The sequence below is a fragment of the Palaemon carinicauda genome, chromosome 3 (assembly GCF_036898095.1).
Source record: "Palaemon carinicauda isolate YSFRI2023 chromosome 3, ASM3689809v2, whole genome shotgun sequence".
Taxonomy (NCBI): domain Eukaryota; kingdom Metazoa; phylum Arthropoda; class Malacostraca; order Decapoda; family Palaemonidae; genus Palaemon; species Palaemon carinicauda.
Genome location: NC_090727.1, coordinates 85,076,930 through 85,094,130, shown reverse-complemented (window position 1 = coordinate 85,094,130; position 17,201 = coordinate 85,076,930). Strand labels below are relative to the sequence as shown.

Genomic DNA, 17,201 nt, shown 5'->3' with positions numbered 1-17,201 from the left:
CGAAGGAATACTGGGAAGTCCGTAATGTCACACACGGAGGCAGAGAACAATCTGAAGACTTGACCTAGGGTGGCTCAATAGCCCTTGATCACTGGTACCGACACCCTCTCAGTCGAAGGAATACTGGGAAGTAACGTCACACACGGAGGCAGAGAACAATCTGAAGACTTGACTAGGTTGGCTCAATAGCCCTTGATCACTGGTATCGACACCCTCTCAGTCGAAGGAATACTGGGAAGTCCGTAATGTCACACACGGAGGCAGAGAACAATCTGAAGACTTGATCTACAGTGGCTCAATAGCCCTTGATCACTGGTACCGACACCCTCTCAGTCGAAGGAATACTGGGAAGTCCGTAATGTCACACACGGAGGCAGAGAACAATCTGAAGACTTGACCTAGGTTGGCTCAATAGCCCTTGATCACTGGTACCGACACCCTCTCAGTCGAAGGAATACTGGGAAGTCCGTAATGTCACACACGGAGACATAGAACAATCTGAAGACTTGACCTAGGGTGACTCAATAGCCCTTGATCACTGGTACCGACACCGTCTCAGTCGAAGGAATACTGGGAAGTAACGTCACACACGGAGGCAGAGAACAATCTGAAGACTTGAGCTAGGTTGGCTCAATAGCCCTTGATCACTGGTATCGACACCCTCTCAGTCGAAGGAATACTGGGAAGTCCGTAATGTCACGCACGGAGGCAGAGAACAATCTGAAGACTTCACCTAGGTTGGCTCAATAGCCCTTGATCACTGGTACCGACACCCTCTCAGTCGAAGGAATACTGGGAAGTCCGTAATGTCACGCACGGAGGCAGAGAACAATCTGAAGACTTGACCTAGGTTGGCTCAATAGCCCTTGATCACTGGTACCGACACCCTCTCAGTCAAAGGAATACTGGGAAGTAAGTAACGTCACACACGGAGGCAGAGAACAATCTGAAGACTTGACCTAGGGTGGCTCAATAGCCCTTGATCACTGGTATCGACACCCTCTCAGTCGAAGGAATACTGGGAAGTCCTAATGTCACACACGGAGGCAGAGAACAATCTGAAGACTTGAGCTAGGTGGCTCAATAGCCCTTGATCACTGGTACCGACACCCTCTCAGTCGAAGGAATACTGGGAAGTCCGTAATGTCACGCACTGAGGCAGAGGACCTAGGGTGGCTCAATAGCCCTTGATCACTGGTATCGACACCCTCTCAGTCGAAGGAATACTGGGAAGTCCTAATGTCACACACGGAGCAGAGAACATCTGAAGACTTGACCTGGGTGGCTCAATAGCCCTTGATCACTGGTATCGACACCCTCTCAGTCGAAGGAATACTGGGAAGTCCGTAATGTCACACACAGAGGCAGAGAACAATCTGAAGACTTGACCTAGGGTGGCTCAATAGCCCTTGATCACTGGTATCGACACCCTCTCAGTCGAAGGAATACTGGGAAGTCCGTAATGTCACACGGAGGCAGAGAACAATCTGAAGACTTGACCTGGGTGGCTCAATAGCCCTTGATCACTGGTATCGACACCCTCTCAGTCGAAGGAATACTGGAAAGTCCGTAATGTCACACACGGAGGCAGAGAACAATCTGAAGACTTGACCTAGGGTGGCTCAATAGCCCTTGATCACTGGTACCGACACCCTCTCAGTCGAAGGAATACTGGGAAGTCCGTAATGTCACACAGAGGCAGAGAACAGTCTGAAGACTTGACCTAGGGTGGCTCAATAGCCCTTGATCACTGGTATCGACACCCTCTCAGTCGAAGGAATACTGGGAAGTCCGTAATGTCACACACGGAGGCAGAGAACAATCTGAAGACTTGACCTAGGTGGCTCAATAGCCCTTGATCACTGGTATCGACACCCTCTCAGTCGAAGGAATACTGGGAAGTCCGTAATGTCACACACAGAGGCAGAGAACAATCTGAAGACTTCACCTAGGGTGGCTCAATAGCCCTTGATCACTGGTATCGACACCCTCTCAGTCGAAGGAATACTGGAAAGTCCGTAATGTCACACACGGAGGCAGAGAACAATCTGAAGACTTGACCTAGGGTGGCTCAATAGCCCTTGATCACTGGTACCGACACCCTCTCAGTCGAAGGAATACTGGGAAGTCCGTAATGTCACACACGGAGGCAGAGAACAATCTGAAGACTTGACCTAGGGTGGCTCAATAGCCCTTGATCACTGGTATCGACACCCTCTCAGTCGAAGGAATACTGGAAAGTCCGTAATGTCACACACGGAGGCAGAGAACAATCTGAAGACTTGACCTAGGGTGGCTCAATAGCCCTTGATCACTGGTATCGACACCCTCTCAGTCGAAGGAATACTGGAAGTCCGTAATGTCACACACGGAGGCAGAGAACAGTCTGAAGACTTGACCTAGGGTGGCTCAATAGCCCTTGATCACTGGTATCGACACCCTCTCAGTCGAAGGAATACTGGAAAGTCCGTAATGTCACACACGGAGGCAGAGAACAATCTGAAGACTTGACCTAGAGTGGCTCAATAGCCCTTGATCACTGGTATCGACACCCTCTCAGTCGAAGGAATACTGGGAAGTCCGTAATGTCACACACAGAGGCAGAGAACAATCTGAAGACTTGACCTAGGGTGGCTCAATAGCCCTTGATCACTGGTACCGACACCCTCTCAGTCGAAGGAATACTGGAAGTCCGTAATGTCACACACGGAGGCAGAGAACAATCTGAAGACTTGACCTAGGGTGGCTCAATAGCCCTTGATCACTGGTATCGACACCCTCTCAGTCGAAGGAATACTGGGAAGTCCGTAATGTCACACACAGAGGCAGAGAACAGTCTGAAGACTTGACCTAGGGTGGCTCAATAGCCCTTGATCACTGGTATCGACACCCTCTCAGTCGAAGGAATACTGGGAAGTCCGTAATGTCACACACAGAGGCAGAGAACAATCTGAAGACTTGACCTAGGGTGGCTCAATAGCCCTTGATCACTGGTACCGACACCCTCTCAGTCGAAGGAATACTGGGAAGTCCGTAATGTCACACACGGAGGCAGAGAACAATCTGAAGACTTGACCTAGGTGGCTCAATAGCCCTTGATCACTGGTATCGACACCCTCTCAGTCGAAGGAATACTGGGAAGTCCGTAATGTCACACACGGAGGCAGAGAACAGTCTGAAGACTTGACCTAGGTGGCTCAATAGCCCTTGATCACTGGTATCGACACCCTCTCAGTCGAAGGAATACTGGGAAGTCCGTAATGTCACACACAGAGGCAGAGAACAATCTGAAGACTTGACCTAGGGTGGCTCAATAGCCCTTGATCACTGGTACCGACACCCTCTCAGTCGAAGGAATACTGGAAAGTCCGTAATGTCACACACGGAGGCAGAGAACAATCTGAAGACTTGACCTAGGGTGGCTCAATAGCCCTTGATCACTGGTATCGACACCCTCTCAGTCGAAGGAATACTGGAAAGTCCGTAATGTCACACACGGAGGCAGAGAACAATCTGAAGACTTGACCTAGGTGGCTCAATAGCCCTTGATCACTGGTACCGACACCCTCTCAGTCGAAGGAATACTGGGAAGTCCGTAATGTCACACACGGAGGCAGAGAACAGTCTGAAGACTTGACCTAGGTGGCTCAATAGCCCTTGATCACTGGTATCGACACCCTCTCAGTCGAAGGAATACTGGGAAGTCCGTAATGTCACACACGGAGGCAGAGAACAATCTGAAGACTTGACCTAGGGTGGCTCAATAGCCCTTGATCACTGGTACCGACACCTCTCAGTCGAAGGAATACTGGGAAGTCCGTAATGTCACACACGGAGGCAGAGAACAATCTGAAGACTTGACCTAGGGTGGCTCAATAGCCCTTGATCACTGGTATCGACACCCTCTCAGTCGAAGGAATACTGGGAAGTCCGTAATGTCACACACGGAGGCAGAGAACAATCTGAAGACTTGACCTAGGGTGGCTCAATAGCCCTTGATCACTGGTATCGACACCCTCTCAGTCGAAGGAATACTGGGAAGTCCGTAATGTCACACACAGAGGCAGAGAACAATCTGAAGACTTGACCTAGGGTGGCTCAATAGCCCTTGATCACTGGTATCGACACCCTCTCAGTCGAAGGAATACTGGGAAGTCCGTAATGTCACACACAGAGGCAGAGAACAGTCTGAAGACTTGACCTAGGGTGGCTCAATAGCCCTTGATCACTGGTATCGACACCCTCTCAGTCGAAGGAATACTGGAAAGTCCGTAATGTCACACACAGAGGCAGAGAACAATCTGAAGACTTGACCTAGGGTGGCTCAATAGCCCTTGATCACTGGTACCGACACCCTCTCAGTCGAAGGAATACTGGAAAGTCCGTAATGTCACACACGGAGGCAGAGAACAATCTGAAGACTTGACCTAGGGTGGCTCAATAGCCCTTGATCACTGGTATCGACACCCTCTCAGTCGAAGGAATACTGGGAAGTCCGTAATGTCACACACAGAGGCAGAGAACAGTCTGAAGACTTGACCTAGGGTGGCTCAATAGCCCTTGATCACTGGTATCGACACCCTCTCAGTCGAAGGAATACTGGGAAGTCCGTAATGTCACACACGGAGGCAGAGAACAATCTGAAGACTTGACCTAGGTGGCTCAATAGCCCTTGATCACTGGTATCGACACCCTCTCAGTCGAAGGAATACTGGGAAGTCCGTAATGTCACACACAGAGGTCAGAGAACAGTCTGAAGACTTGACCTAGGGTGGCTCAATAGCCCTTGATCACTGGTACCGACACCTCTCAGTCGAAGGAATACTGGGAAGTCCGTAATGTCACACACGGAGGCAGAGAACAATCTGAAGACTTGACCTAGGTGGCTCAATAGCCCTTGATCACTGGTACCGACACCCTCTCAGTCGAAGGAATACTGGGAAGTCCGTAATGTCACACACGGAGGCAGAGAACAATCTGAAGACTTGACCTAGGGTGGCTCAATAGCCCTTGATCACTGGTACCGACACCCTCTCAGTCGAAGGAATACTGGAAAGTCCGTAATGTCACACACAGAGGCAGAGAACAGTCTGAAGACTTGACCTAGGGTGGCTCAATAGCCCTTGATCACTGGTATCGACACTCTCAGTCGAAGGAATACTGGGAAGTCCGTAATGTCACACACGGAGGCAGAGAACAGTCTGAAGACTTGACCTAGGGGGCTCAATAGCCCTTGATCACTGGTATCGACACCCTCTCAGTCGAAGGAATACTGGGAAGTCCGTAATGTCACACACGGAGGCAGAGAACAATCTGAAGACTTGACCTAGGGTGGCTCAATAGCCCTTGATCACTGGTATCGACACCCTCTCAGTCGAAGGAATACTGGGAAGTCCGTAATGTCACACACGGAGGCAGAGAACAATCTGAAGACTTGACCTAGGGGGGCTCAATAGCCCTTGATCACTGGTACCGACACCCTCTCAGTCGAAGGAATACTGGGAAGTCCGTAATGTCACACACGGAGGCAGAGAACAGTCTGAAGACTTGACCTAGGGTGGCTCAATAGCCCTTGATCACTGGTATCGACACCCTCTCAGTCGAAGGAATACTGGGAAGTCCGTAATGTCACACACGGAGGCAGAGAACAATCTGAAGACTTGACCTAGGGTGGCTCAATAGCCCTTGATCACTGGTATCGACACCCTCTCAGTCGAAGGAATACTGGGAAGTCCGTAATGTCACACACGGAGGCAGAGAACAATCTGAAGACTTGACTAGGTTGGCTCAATAGCCCTTGATCACTGGTATCGACACCCTCTCAGTCGAAGGAATACTGGGAAGTCCGTAATGTCACACACAGAGGCAGAGAACAATCTGAAGACTTGACCTAGGTGGCTCAATAGCCCTTGATCACTGGTATCGACACCCTCTCAGTCGAAGGAATACTGGGAAGTCCGTAATGTCACACACAGAGGCAGAGAACAGTCTGAAGACTTGACCTAGGGTGGCTCAATAGCCCTTGATCACTGGTATCGACACCCTCTCAGTCGAAGGAATACTGGAAAGTCCGTAATGTCACACACGGAGGCAGAGAACATCTGAAGACTTGACCTAGGGTGGCTCAATAGCCCTTGATCACTGGTATCGACACCCTCTCAGTCGAAGAATACTGGGAAGTCCGTAATGTCACACACAGAGGCAGAGAACAGTCTGAAGACTTGACCTAGGGTGGCTCAATAGCCCTTGATCACTGGTACCGACACCCTCTCAGTCGAAGGAATACTGGGAAGTCCGTAATGTCACACACAGAGGCAGAGAACAGTCTGAAGACTTGACCTAGGGTGGCTCAATAGCCCTTGATCACTGGTATCGACACCCTCTCAGTCGAAGAAATACTGGGAAGTCCGTAATGTCACACACAGAGGCAGAGAACAGTCTGAAGACTTGACCTAGGGTGGCTCAATAGCCCTTGATCACTGGTATCGACACTCTCAGTCGAAGGAATACTGGGAAGTCCGTAATGTCACACACAGAGGCAGAGAACAGTCTGAAGACTTGACCTAGGGTGGCTCAATACCCCTTGATCACTGGTATCGACAGACTCTCAGTTGAAGGAATACTGGGAAGTCCGTAATGTCACACACGAAGGCAGAGAACAGTCTGAAGACTTGACCTAGGGTGGATCAATAGCCCTTGATCACTGGTACCGACACCCTCTTAGTCGAAGGAATACTGGGAAGTCCGTAATGTCACACAGAGAGGTAGAGAGTGGAGAGATGCCCTTAGCCTTACACTAAGCATAGAAGACTGGCAACTTGGCCTGGTAAACTATTGAGAAGGATTTTCACAGGAAACCTGACATCTCTTACAGTTCCCCTCAAAAATCCCTTCTTTCCAAGAAAGAACTAAATCGTTTCCAACTGCAAAATGCCAGGGACACGACAGTGTTGTGATACTCGTCCACATGGGGCTGGCAGAAAAGGTCTGGACTTGAGGGCAACTCTCAGGGATCGTATACGAGGAGGGCAACTAGGTGTGGGTATTACTCGATGCAAGGCCATTTTGGCGCTGCCAAGATTACTAAAAGGTTAGGGGTGGTCAGGACTGTTGAACAATTGCCTGATCAGGCCAAAGGTGGAGAAAGTTTTCTCGTACACACATCCCATGGATACTAGAAAGCGTCTTCGATGAAGGCCATCGGATTGGGGACTGGCGAGCAATATATAATAGACGAGAAGCTTGTGGTTTAGGTTGGTCATGAAAAGGTCTATGATCGGGGGACCGCACGAAGTCAAAAGACTCCTCCCCACATGAAGGACCACTCTGACCCAACCTTTGGACCCCAGCTGACGAGTCTGTCTGGCATGACATTTTGCTTCCCTGGGATGAAACTCCCAGTTAGGCCCACAAGTGAGCCTTCATTGTCACGGCACATAAAAGGAGGGACACCATACTCCCTTGTTTGCTGATGTGGTGGAGTTGTTGCTTATCAACCTCATTGAGTAATCTTAAATCTGATCCATGAAAGCCTCCAGGACTTGTAGTGCTGTCATCATCCCCAGTTCATTGATGTGGTGCCTTTGTCCCTGTGGAGTCCAACTTCTATGGACAGTGTTCAGATGTGCACCCCTCCCTTCCTTGGATGCATCCGTGAACAGACTAACTTCTGTAGGCGTGCACTCCTGTGATGTACCCATCCCAGAGTTCTCCAATGACCACTAGATATGAGCCTCCATGCTCTTTTTTTTTTTCTATTAATATAACCCCGCCCATTGGGTTTTTAAGGACTATTCTACAGCCCATTGGTGTATCCTTTCCTGAGGGACCAGTCTTTAAATGAAGAAGGGTGCTGCTAAAGACAAGACAGTCTGTCATCTGAGGGGAACGCCCTTGCCACCATTTCTTGCATTGGGATCAATTGCAATTTCTCCCACTTGATGATGTTCTCCTGTTTAGCACAGAAGCGGAGGAGTTCATATTTTTGCTGAACCAAGACCACCTTTTCAGGACAAAATGAGTTGTCAGTTATCCAGATTATGAAGTAGCCTCATACCTCGGGAGTGAGCCCACACTAAAACCAGGGTAAAGTGTGAACACCGGCAGTTCCATTGAGAGTCCGAAGCAGAAGGTCCTGAATTGGTAAACCGTCTTTCCCACGCAAAACCGAATGGGCATCTAGAAATACACGTCCTTCAAGTCCCGTGATAGCAGGAAGTCTCCCTTCCTGATTGCTGCAGTGTCCACTTTGAAGGGTGTCACGAGAATAACAATGTTCAATGGAAACAGATCTATGACTGGCCTTCATCCTTTCATCGCTTTTTTCATTAGGAAGAGGCAGCAACTAGAGAAGCTTGGAGACTGTTCCAAGACTTCTTGAAGGGTCCCTAGGCCATCATGCTTTGGAACTCCTGATGGAGCATAGGATTCAGAACCGACTCCTGGGGGTGGAATTTGAACATCCTCCAGAAAGGAGGGTTAAGTTCATGAACATGACGCGGTAACGGTCCCGAAGTAGGCCTACTCGCACTGTCCAATTGTTGGCACCTGCTCCTGCCCCTTCTTCCAGTGGGTCGCTAAGCACCCATCCCCTGTGGAGACTCGTGGGGGGTTTGCCTCTCGTACCTCTGGTGGGACCCCCTCCTACTCTCCCTCTTCGGAAAGGTCCAGTACAAGCACAGAATGCCAAGAATTAGAGGTATATCTCCATGCCGAACCTCTGGAGAGGAGACTTATCTCCTGCAGATATGCCTGCTGCTTCTATACAGTGCACGGGGAACAATGACAGGACTGGGTCTGAAAGACGGTTTGTACACCAGCCCGTTTCCTCCTGTTGGGGGGAAAGACACTGTCCTCTGGAACAGGGAGTCTTATCTTATCTTCCTCCACCTTTCTATGAGCCTAATCTACCTACTCCTGGGGGAAAAGTATGGGGGTCACCATGAGAGGGGAGTTTCTGAACTCCAATGTCTCCCTGCTGCTTAACTGTCTATACAGCTTAATGAATACTACATCTATTCTCCCGAGGATCCAGTTAGCCCATATGTGAAGATTATGGTATGATGTAATTTAATTGATGGCCTTACTGCTCAAGAGGACACGTTCTGAGTTTCTCTTGCGAACCTTGGGCTTCTTCATATTTTCCCAGTGGTGAAGAGAGAGACTGCGCCAGAGCAATGATCTAGCCAGGAGATCACCTGAATCAAATTACCGGCAGCGGCCTCCACCTCTAAGAAAACAGTGTGGCCAATAGAGATGCTCTACAGACCCACCTTGGGACAGGGTCATCTTCCACCTCCTTTGTGTTTTGGCAAGCCCATTGATCCTCCAGCCAGTCTTTACACTCCAGGCACGTGAACAAGAAAGGAAAACTGTTGTCTGCTGGACCAAGCAGCAATATGACAGCACACTTATACATCACGCAGGATTGTTCCATGAACACGCACACAAATAAACACAGTAACACACCAAACCCCAACATGAAGCTAAGAAACATCACCACCAGAAATCACAGAAACACAAAGGTCAGTTCTGGTCGCTGAAAGTGGCTGTCCAATTAAGGCCCTGGCTAAAACAAGAATAAAGAGTCAACCATGAGGGAGAATGGTCGCATCACCCCCTTTTCCCGTTCCCTCCTTATTCTTTACCACACTGGATCTGTTATCTTCTTCCAGCCGGGGTCAGCGGAAGCTGAACTACTATTTAAAAGGATAAAGGTCTGTATTCGTGTCAGAGCAAATGTGTCATCTTGTGTAAGTACAAAAAGTCATTATTCATGTTACAAAGAGACAAACTATATTTAACACATTTAAGGTTGAAAATGACTGGTGAAGGGATAGTATCTAAAAAGAATTTCATTAGGAAAATAATTATTTAAATCTTTATCCTATCTAAAGATCTATCTCAATTCTTACCAAATTTTACCTTGGCATTGAATAACTTCCCCAGACCATATAGCCAAAACTCAATCAACCAATTCAAATCCATAAACTGAAAACAGGCATTGCAAAATGTGAGCTCTCAGGTTATATAAACAGGGCAAATCTTACATAGCCTAAATCAGTAAGGAGAAGACCTATAATAGCACACTAAGTAAAAATCACATCTGAAATAAACTGTCATAGTTGGTAAAGGTACATGCTATCCTTTAAAAACAAAAGCTCAACTCTGAAGATCACCACAATTGTTTGTAGCCTCTCGTACTAGTTTAAATAAGTAATATAAAATGGTATTGAATATTGCAACAAGTTATGCAACCACCCAAGTAAAATGCTAAAATTCAAAGCTGAATGGACTCTTCACCAAACCCCAGTGCTTATCCATATATCCATCTTACACTAACCCCTTATGGACTACTGTAAAATTAAAATCTTAATGCAGTTGTGGAATTGGATTCTTAACACACCAAAAGAAACCATTACTACATAAATCAACCACACAAATTACCAATATTTGTGGTATGTAGAGTTGATTTTTAAAGATCTGTCTGGGGAGTTCCTAAATACTTGTACAAAAATTTATTTAATGTCCTTTCATTTGTCATCTTTAAAAAAAAACAAAAAAAAAAACTACTAACGAAGCCCAAGTACGTTTCCTGATCAAAAGTGGGCAAAAATGTCTAAAGCCTATTTAAAACCACTAGCTTACCTAAATATAGTCTATGAATTTGAAGTTCTATTTATTGAAAGGGCAACATCATCTAAACCCCAGTATCAATAACTATTAATTCATTTTACATTAATATATGTTAACCTGAAGCTTTGTATATGCAATATTAGTTTGCTATATCACAAAAATGGTCATGAAGTAACCATTTAGGACATTCACTTTACAGATATTTGATAATCTTTAACTTTTTTAGTGATGAAATTCCTTATACTGTATAATTATTTTTCTTAATATTTATCATTTCATTTTGTTTCTCTCAATTATTGTAAAGTATATTAAATAAACAAGAATTTATAAATACATACGGTACTTGGTACTGTATTCTTCAATCAGTTTTCAAAGTTTTAAGCAGTATTGTAATTGATTCATAGCTTGCTCCATCCAACAATGTCTTCTACATATATCTGTAAAAGGAAAATGTAGTTGAAAGAGACTGTATTGTTAAATATAGGATATACAATAGTCTCTTAGTAGCCTATTTTCACAGCCATGGATGTCATGTGTTGGGCTAAGGTACTGTGTCATGTTATTTACTGCAATTAAAAAAAACTGCCATTTGCATTATTATCCCTTATACCTGTGGTCCATAAATAAATAATGATCCCTATTCCTTTATTTATTACCATTATCCAAATTTTAAGATATGTTATAGCTGGTAATTATTTTGAAATGCATGTACAGTATGGGAAATATTTATATGGAGAGAAATATACAGTACTGCACTAGTTTACTGTACAAGTACAGTACTGTTCAGTAGTATCTTGGTTTACGATTAACTATGAGACGAACAAATCTGGATACAATAATACATAGTCAAAGTGGATTACAATTATTGCGTCAGTCTGCGAGCATAAAATTCACTCTCTGTAAGAACGAGACTGTCCCTCGACATGCAGAATTTCTCGGGTGTAACGAAATGCCATCTGCTGGTCTTAAATTAATGCGCTTTAAATGTTTAAAAACATACTGTCTACAGTATTAACTTTGATGTATGAGTGTGTAATCAGTTTTTAAACTAGATCTATATTTTAAAAAACCAGCCATGTGTCCTTGGTACTATTTTTTCTTATTTGAAGAGAAGACAAACTAAAGTTGTTAGGTATTTTGTAGAAGGGGAAACAGTTGAAAGCTTTTGAAGAAGGAAAATAAAAACTGAGAAGTGTTAGGTAGGTAATTATGATTTGCGGTTCATAAAAACCTTGCCTGTACAGGTACAATGCTAGCTGGCAAGAACAATAGAAAAACGTACCGTGGCAGCTTATCGGATGGGTGCACTAGCAAGTGAGATTACGGCATTTACAGTGATTATTTCACAAAGCTATATTAATCTCTTCCCAGTGCATATAGCTGGAAAGCTCCACCAACAAGGTGGCATTGATCCAGCCATCCATATTTACTCCAACAACAGCACGTACAAACTCCATCATGCCAGCATGAGAAATGACATGGAAGTCCTTCTCAGCTTAGCATGAGACCAAAATGGTGTTGCATATAACTTTTTCATCTATTTTTCATTAATTTAAATACTTTAAAAGTATCATTTATATTTTTCATTGTGAAATGTTATTTTGATAATAAAATAAATTTTTGAATATACTTACCCGGTGATTATAATAGCTGCAACTCTGTTGCTCGACAGAAAACTCTAAGGAAAAATTCGCCAGCGATCGCTACACAGGTAGCGGGTGTACCCAACAGCGCCATCTGTCGTCCAGATACCCAGTACTCATTGTAAACAAAGAACTCAATTTTCTCCTCGGTCCACTGCGTCTCTATTGGGGAGGAAGGGAGGGTCCTTTAATTTATAATCACCGGGTAAGTATATTCAAAATTTTATTTTATTATCAAAATAACATTTTTCAATATTTAACTTAGCCGGTGATTATAATAGCTGATTCACACCCAGGTGGGTGGGTAGAGACCAGCAAAATATGTTTACATCATTATGAGCTAAGAATTTTTATTTCATATTAGAAGTTATCAAAATAACAAAAACAAAATAAATAGGTACCTGGTAAGGAAGTCGACTTGAACAATTACTCTGCCTTTTTTAAGTACGTCTTCCTTACGGAGCCTCGCGATCCTCTTAGGATGCTGAGCGACCCCTAGGATCTGAAGTATCAAGGGTTGCAACCCATACAACAGGACCTCATCAAAACCTCTAATCTAGGCGCTTCTCAAGAAAAGACTTTGACCACCCGCCAAATCAACCAGGATGCGAAAGGCTTCTTAGCCTTCCGGACAACCCAAAAACAACAATAAAAACATTTCAAGAGAAAGATTAAAAAGGTTATGGAATTAGGGAATTGTAGTGGTTGAGCCCTCACCCACTACTGCACTCGCAGCTACGAATGGTCCCAGAGTGTAGCAGTCCTCGTAAAGAGACTGGACATCCTTAAGATAAAAAGACGCGAACACTGACTTGCTTCTCCAATAGGTTGCGTCCATTATACTTCGCAGAGATCTATTTTGTTTAAAGGCCACGGAAGTTGCGACAGCTCTAACTTCGTGTGTCCTTACCTTCAGCAAAGCTTGGTCTTCCTCACTCAGATGGGAATGAGCTTCACATATTAACAGTCTGATAAAATAGGATAAAGCATTCTTTGACATAGGCAAAGATGGTTTCTTAACTGAACACCATAAAGCTTCTGACAGGCCTCGTAAAGGTTTAGTTCGTTTTAAATAGAACTTAAGAGCTCTCACAGGGCATAAGACTCTTTCTAGTTCATTTCCAACCATATTCGATAAGCTTGGAATATCGAACGATTTCGGCCAAGGTCGAGAAGGCAGCTCGTTTTTGGCTAGAAAACCAAGTTGTAGAGAACATGTAACCGTTTCAGATGAAAATCCGATGTTCTTGCTGAAGGCATGAATCTCACTGACTCTTTTAGCCGTGGCTAAGCATACCAGGAAAAGAGTCTTTAAGGTGAGATCTTTAAGGGAGGCTGATTGTAGCGGCTCGAACCTGTCTGACATGAGGAATCTTAGTACCACGTCTAAATTCCAACCAGGTGTAACCAAACGACGCTCCTTCGTGGTCTCAAAAGACTTAAGGAGGTCCTGTAGATTTTTATTGTTGGAAAGATCTAAGCCTCTGTGACGGAAGACTGATGCCAACATGCTTCTGTAACCCTTGATAGTGGGAGCTGAAAGAGATCATTCTTTCCTCAGGTATAAAAGGAAGTCAGCTATTTGAGTTAAAGAGGTACTGGTCGAGGATACAGATACTGACTTGCACCAGTTTCGGAAGACTTCCCACTTCGATTGGTAGACTCTAAGGGTGGATGTCCTCCTTGCTTTAGCAATCGCCCTGGCTGCCTCCTTCGAAAAGCCTCTAGCTCTCGAGAGTCTTTCGATAGTCTGAAGGCAGTCAGACGAAGAGCGTGGAGGCCTTGGTGTACCTTCTTTACGTGTGGTTGACGTAGAAGGTCCACCCTTAGAGGGAGAGTTCTGGGAACGTCCACTAGCCATCGAAGTACCTCGGTGAACCATTCTCTCGCGGGCCAGAGGGGAGCAACTAGCGTCAACCTTGTCCCTTCGTGAGAGGCGAACTTCTGCAGTACCTTGTTGACAATCTTGAACGGAGGGAATGCATATAGGTCTAGATGTGACCAATCTAGGAGAAAGGCATCTATATGAACTGCTGCTGGGTCCGGGATTGGTGAGCAATATAATGGGAGCCTCTTGGTCATCGAGGTTGCGAAGAGATCTATGGTTGGCTGGCCCCATGTGGCCCAAAGTCTCTTGCATACATCCTTGTGGAGGGTCCATTCTGTTGGAATGATTTGTCCCTTCCGACTGAGACAATCTGCCATGACATTCAAGTTGCCTTGGATGAGCCTCGTTACTAGCGAAATGTTTAGACCTTTTGACCAGGTGAGGAGGTCCCTTGCGATCTCGAACAACGTCAGAGAGTGGGTCCCTCCTTGCTTGGAGATGTACGCCAAAGCCGTGGTGTTGTCCGAGTTCACCTCCATCACTTTGCCTTGAAGGAGAGACTTGAAGCTTTTCAAGGCCAGATGAACTGCCAGTAGCTCCTTGCAGTTGATATGCATTGTCCTTTGACTCGAGTTCCATATTCCCGAGCATTCCCGACCGTCTAATGTCGCGCCCCAGCCTATGTCCGATGCGTCCGAGAAGAGAACGTGGTTGGGAGTCTGAACAGCCAGGGGCAGACCCTCTCTGAGGCTGATACTGTCCTTCCACCATGTCAGGCAAGACTTCATCTTCTCGGAAATGGGGATCGAGACCGCTTCTAGCGTCTTGTCCTTTTTCCAGTAAAAAGCTAGGTGATATTGAAGAGGACGGAGGTGTAGTCTTCCTAACGACACGAACTGTTCCAGGGATGATAGGGTCCCTATCAGACTCATCCACTGCCTGACTGAACATCGTTCCTTCTTCAGCATGTTCTGGATGCATAACTGGGCTTGGCTTGTTCTGGGGGCCGACGGAAAAGCCCGAAAAGCTAGACTGTGAATCTCCATCCCTAAATACACAATAGTTTGGGATGGGACCACTTGAGACTTTTCCATATTGACAAGGAGACTCAATTCCTTGGTCAGATCTAGAGTCCACTTTAGATCCTTCAGACAGCGACGACTGGAAGAAGCTCTTAGAAGCCAGTCGTCCAAATAGAGGGAGGCTCGGATGTCCGCTAAATGAAGGAATTTGGCTACATTCCTCATCAGCCTCGTAAATACAAGAGGAGCTGTGCTTAGGCCAAAGCACAGGGCTTGAAACTGGTAGACAACCTTTTCGTAAACAAATTTCAGAAAAGGTTGGGAGTCTGGGTGGATGGGGACGTGGAAGTATGCGTCCCTTAGGTCTAAAGAGACCATCCAGTCTTCCCTTCTGACCGCTGCTAGAACGGACTTTGTGGTCTCCATGGAGAACGTCTGCTTTGTGACAAAGACATTCAGCGCACTGACATCTAGCACCGGCCTCCACCCTCCTGTCTTCTTTGACACCAAGAAGAGACGGTTGTAGAAGCCCGGGGTTTGATGGTCCAGGACTTTGACTACCGCTCCCTTTTCTAGTAAGAGAGACACTTCCTGTTTCAATGCTCGTCTCTTGTCTTCCTCTCTGTACCTGGGAGAGAGATCGATGGGACACGTTGCTAGAGGGGGTTTCCGTACAAACGGGATCTTGTACCCCTCTCTGAGCAACTTCACAGATTGTGCATCTGCGCCTCTCTTTTCCCAGGTCTGCCAGAAGTTCTTGAGTCTGGCTCCCACTGCTGTCTGAAGAAGCTGGCAGTCAGACTCTGCCCTTAAAGGACTTGGTTCCTTTCTTCTTTCCACGTCTCCCTTCGGCACGAGCACCTCCTCTGCTGGAGGCTCTGCCACGAAAGGGCGGAATAAAACGGGACGCTGGAGTGTCCATCCTTGGTCTAGCTGACAAGGTAGGCAAAGGGGTGGCTTTGCGAGCAGAGGACGCAACAAGATCGTGAGTATCCTTCTGTATCAAAGAAGCGGCAATCTCCTTAATCAGGTCCTCTGGAAAGAGGCACTTGGAAAGAGGAGCAAACAGAAGTTCGGATCTCTGGCATGGTGTAACTCCAGCTGACAGGAAAGAGCAAAGGTTCTCACGCTTCTTAAGGACTCCGGACACAAAAGATGCAGCAAGCTCATTAGACCCGTCACGTACGGCCTTGTCCATGCAGGACATGATGAGCAAGGAAGTCTCCTTCTCTGTCGGAGATATCTTTCTGCTTAGAGCTCCCAGACACCAGTCTAAAAAGTTGAAGACCTCGAAGGCTCTAAATATACCTTTCAAAAGGTGGTCCAGGTCCGAAGATGACCAACATATCTTTGAGCGTCTCATGGCTAGCCGGCGGGGAGAGTCTACAAGACTTGAGAAGTCGCCCTGGGCAGAGGCAGGAACTCCCAAGCCGAGAACTTCTCCCGTGGCATACCAGACGCTCGATCTAGAAGAGAGTCTAGCAGGGGGAAACGTAAAGGCTGTCTTCCCTAGACTCTTTTTGGAATGCATCCATTCTCCTATCACTCGTAAAGCTCTCTTGGACGAGCGTGCGAGGACGAGTCTAGTAAAGGCAGGAGTGGATGACGGCATGCCTAAAACAAACTCTGACGGAGGAGAGCGCGGAGCCACAGACACAAACTGGTCCGGAAACATCTCTTTGAACAGCGCCAAAACTTTCCTAAAGTCCAAAGAGGGTTGCGTAGACTTAGGCTCGTCCAGTTCTGAATGCGGCTCATCTACGTGTGCAGCACCATCATCATCAGAAAGTCCCTCCTCCGAGTATTGAGGAGAAAGCGGCAATGGAGTAGGTAACGGCTGGTTAGCTGAGTCCGGTCGCACGGGTGCATGCGTGACTGAGCCGGACGCAACGTCATGGAACTGTTGCCCAGTCTGTGAGCTGGCAACAACCATAGCAGCGCGGGGACGCACAGCGTCTACTCCAGACTGTCTAGCCTGATGTGGGTGAGCAGTGGCAACCACACTGGGTTGCGGAGGTTGACGCACCGCGTCAAAACAAAACAACTCTGACGGTTGTTGTACCTCACGAACGT

At 46.5% G+C, this 17,201-nt stretch overlaps 1 long non-coding RNA gene across 2 annotated transcripts in view; it reads right to left on the bottom strand.

Moving 5' to 3' along the window:
- LOC137638358 (uncharacterized) overlaps positions 1 to 17,201 on the bottom strand; it is a 601,799-nt gene that overhangs the window by 30,152 nt on the left and 554,446 nt on the right. For both annotated transcript variants that reach the window (XR_011044107.1, XR_011044106.1), the window contains exon 3: positions 10,974 to 11,072. This is a non-coding gene — a long non-coding RNA (uncharacterized lncRNA). The remainder of the gene's footprint in view (positions 1 to 10,973; positions 11,073 to 17,201) is intronic.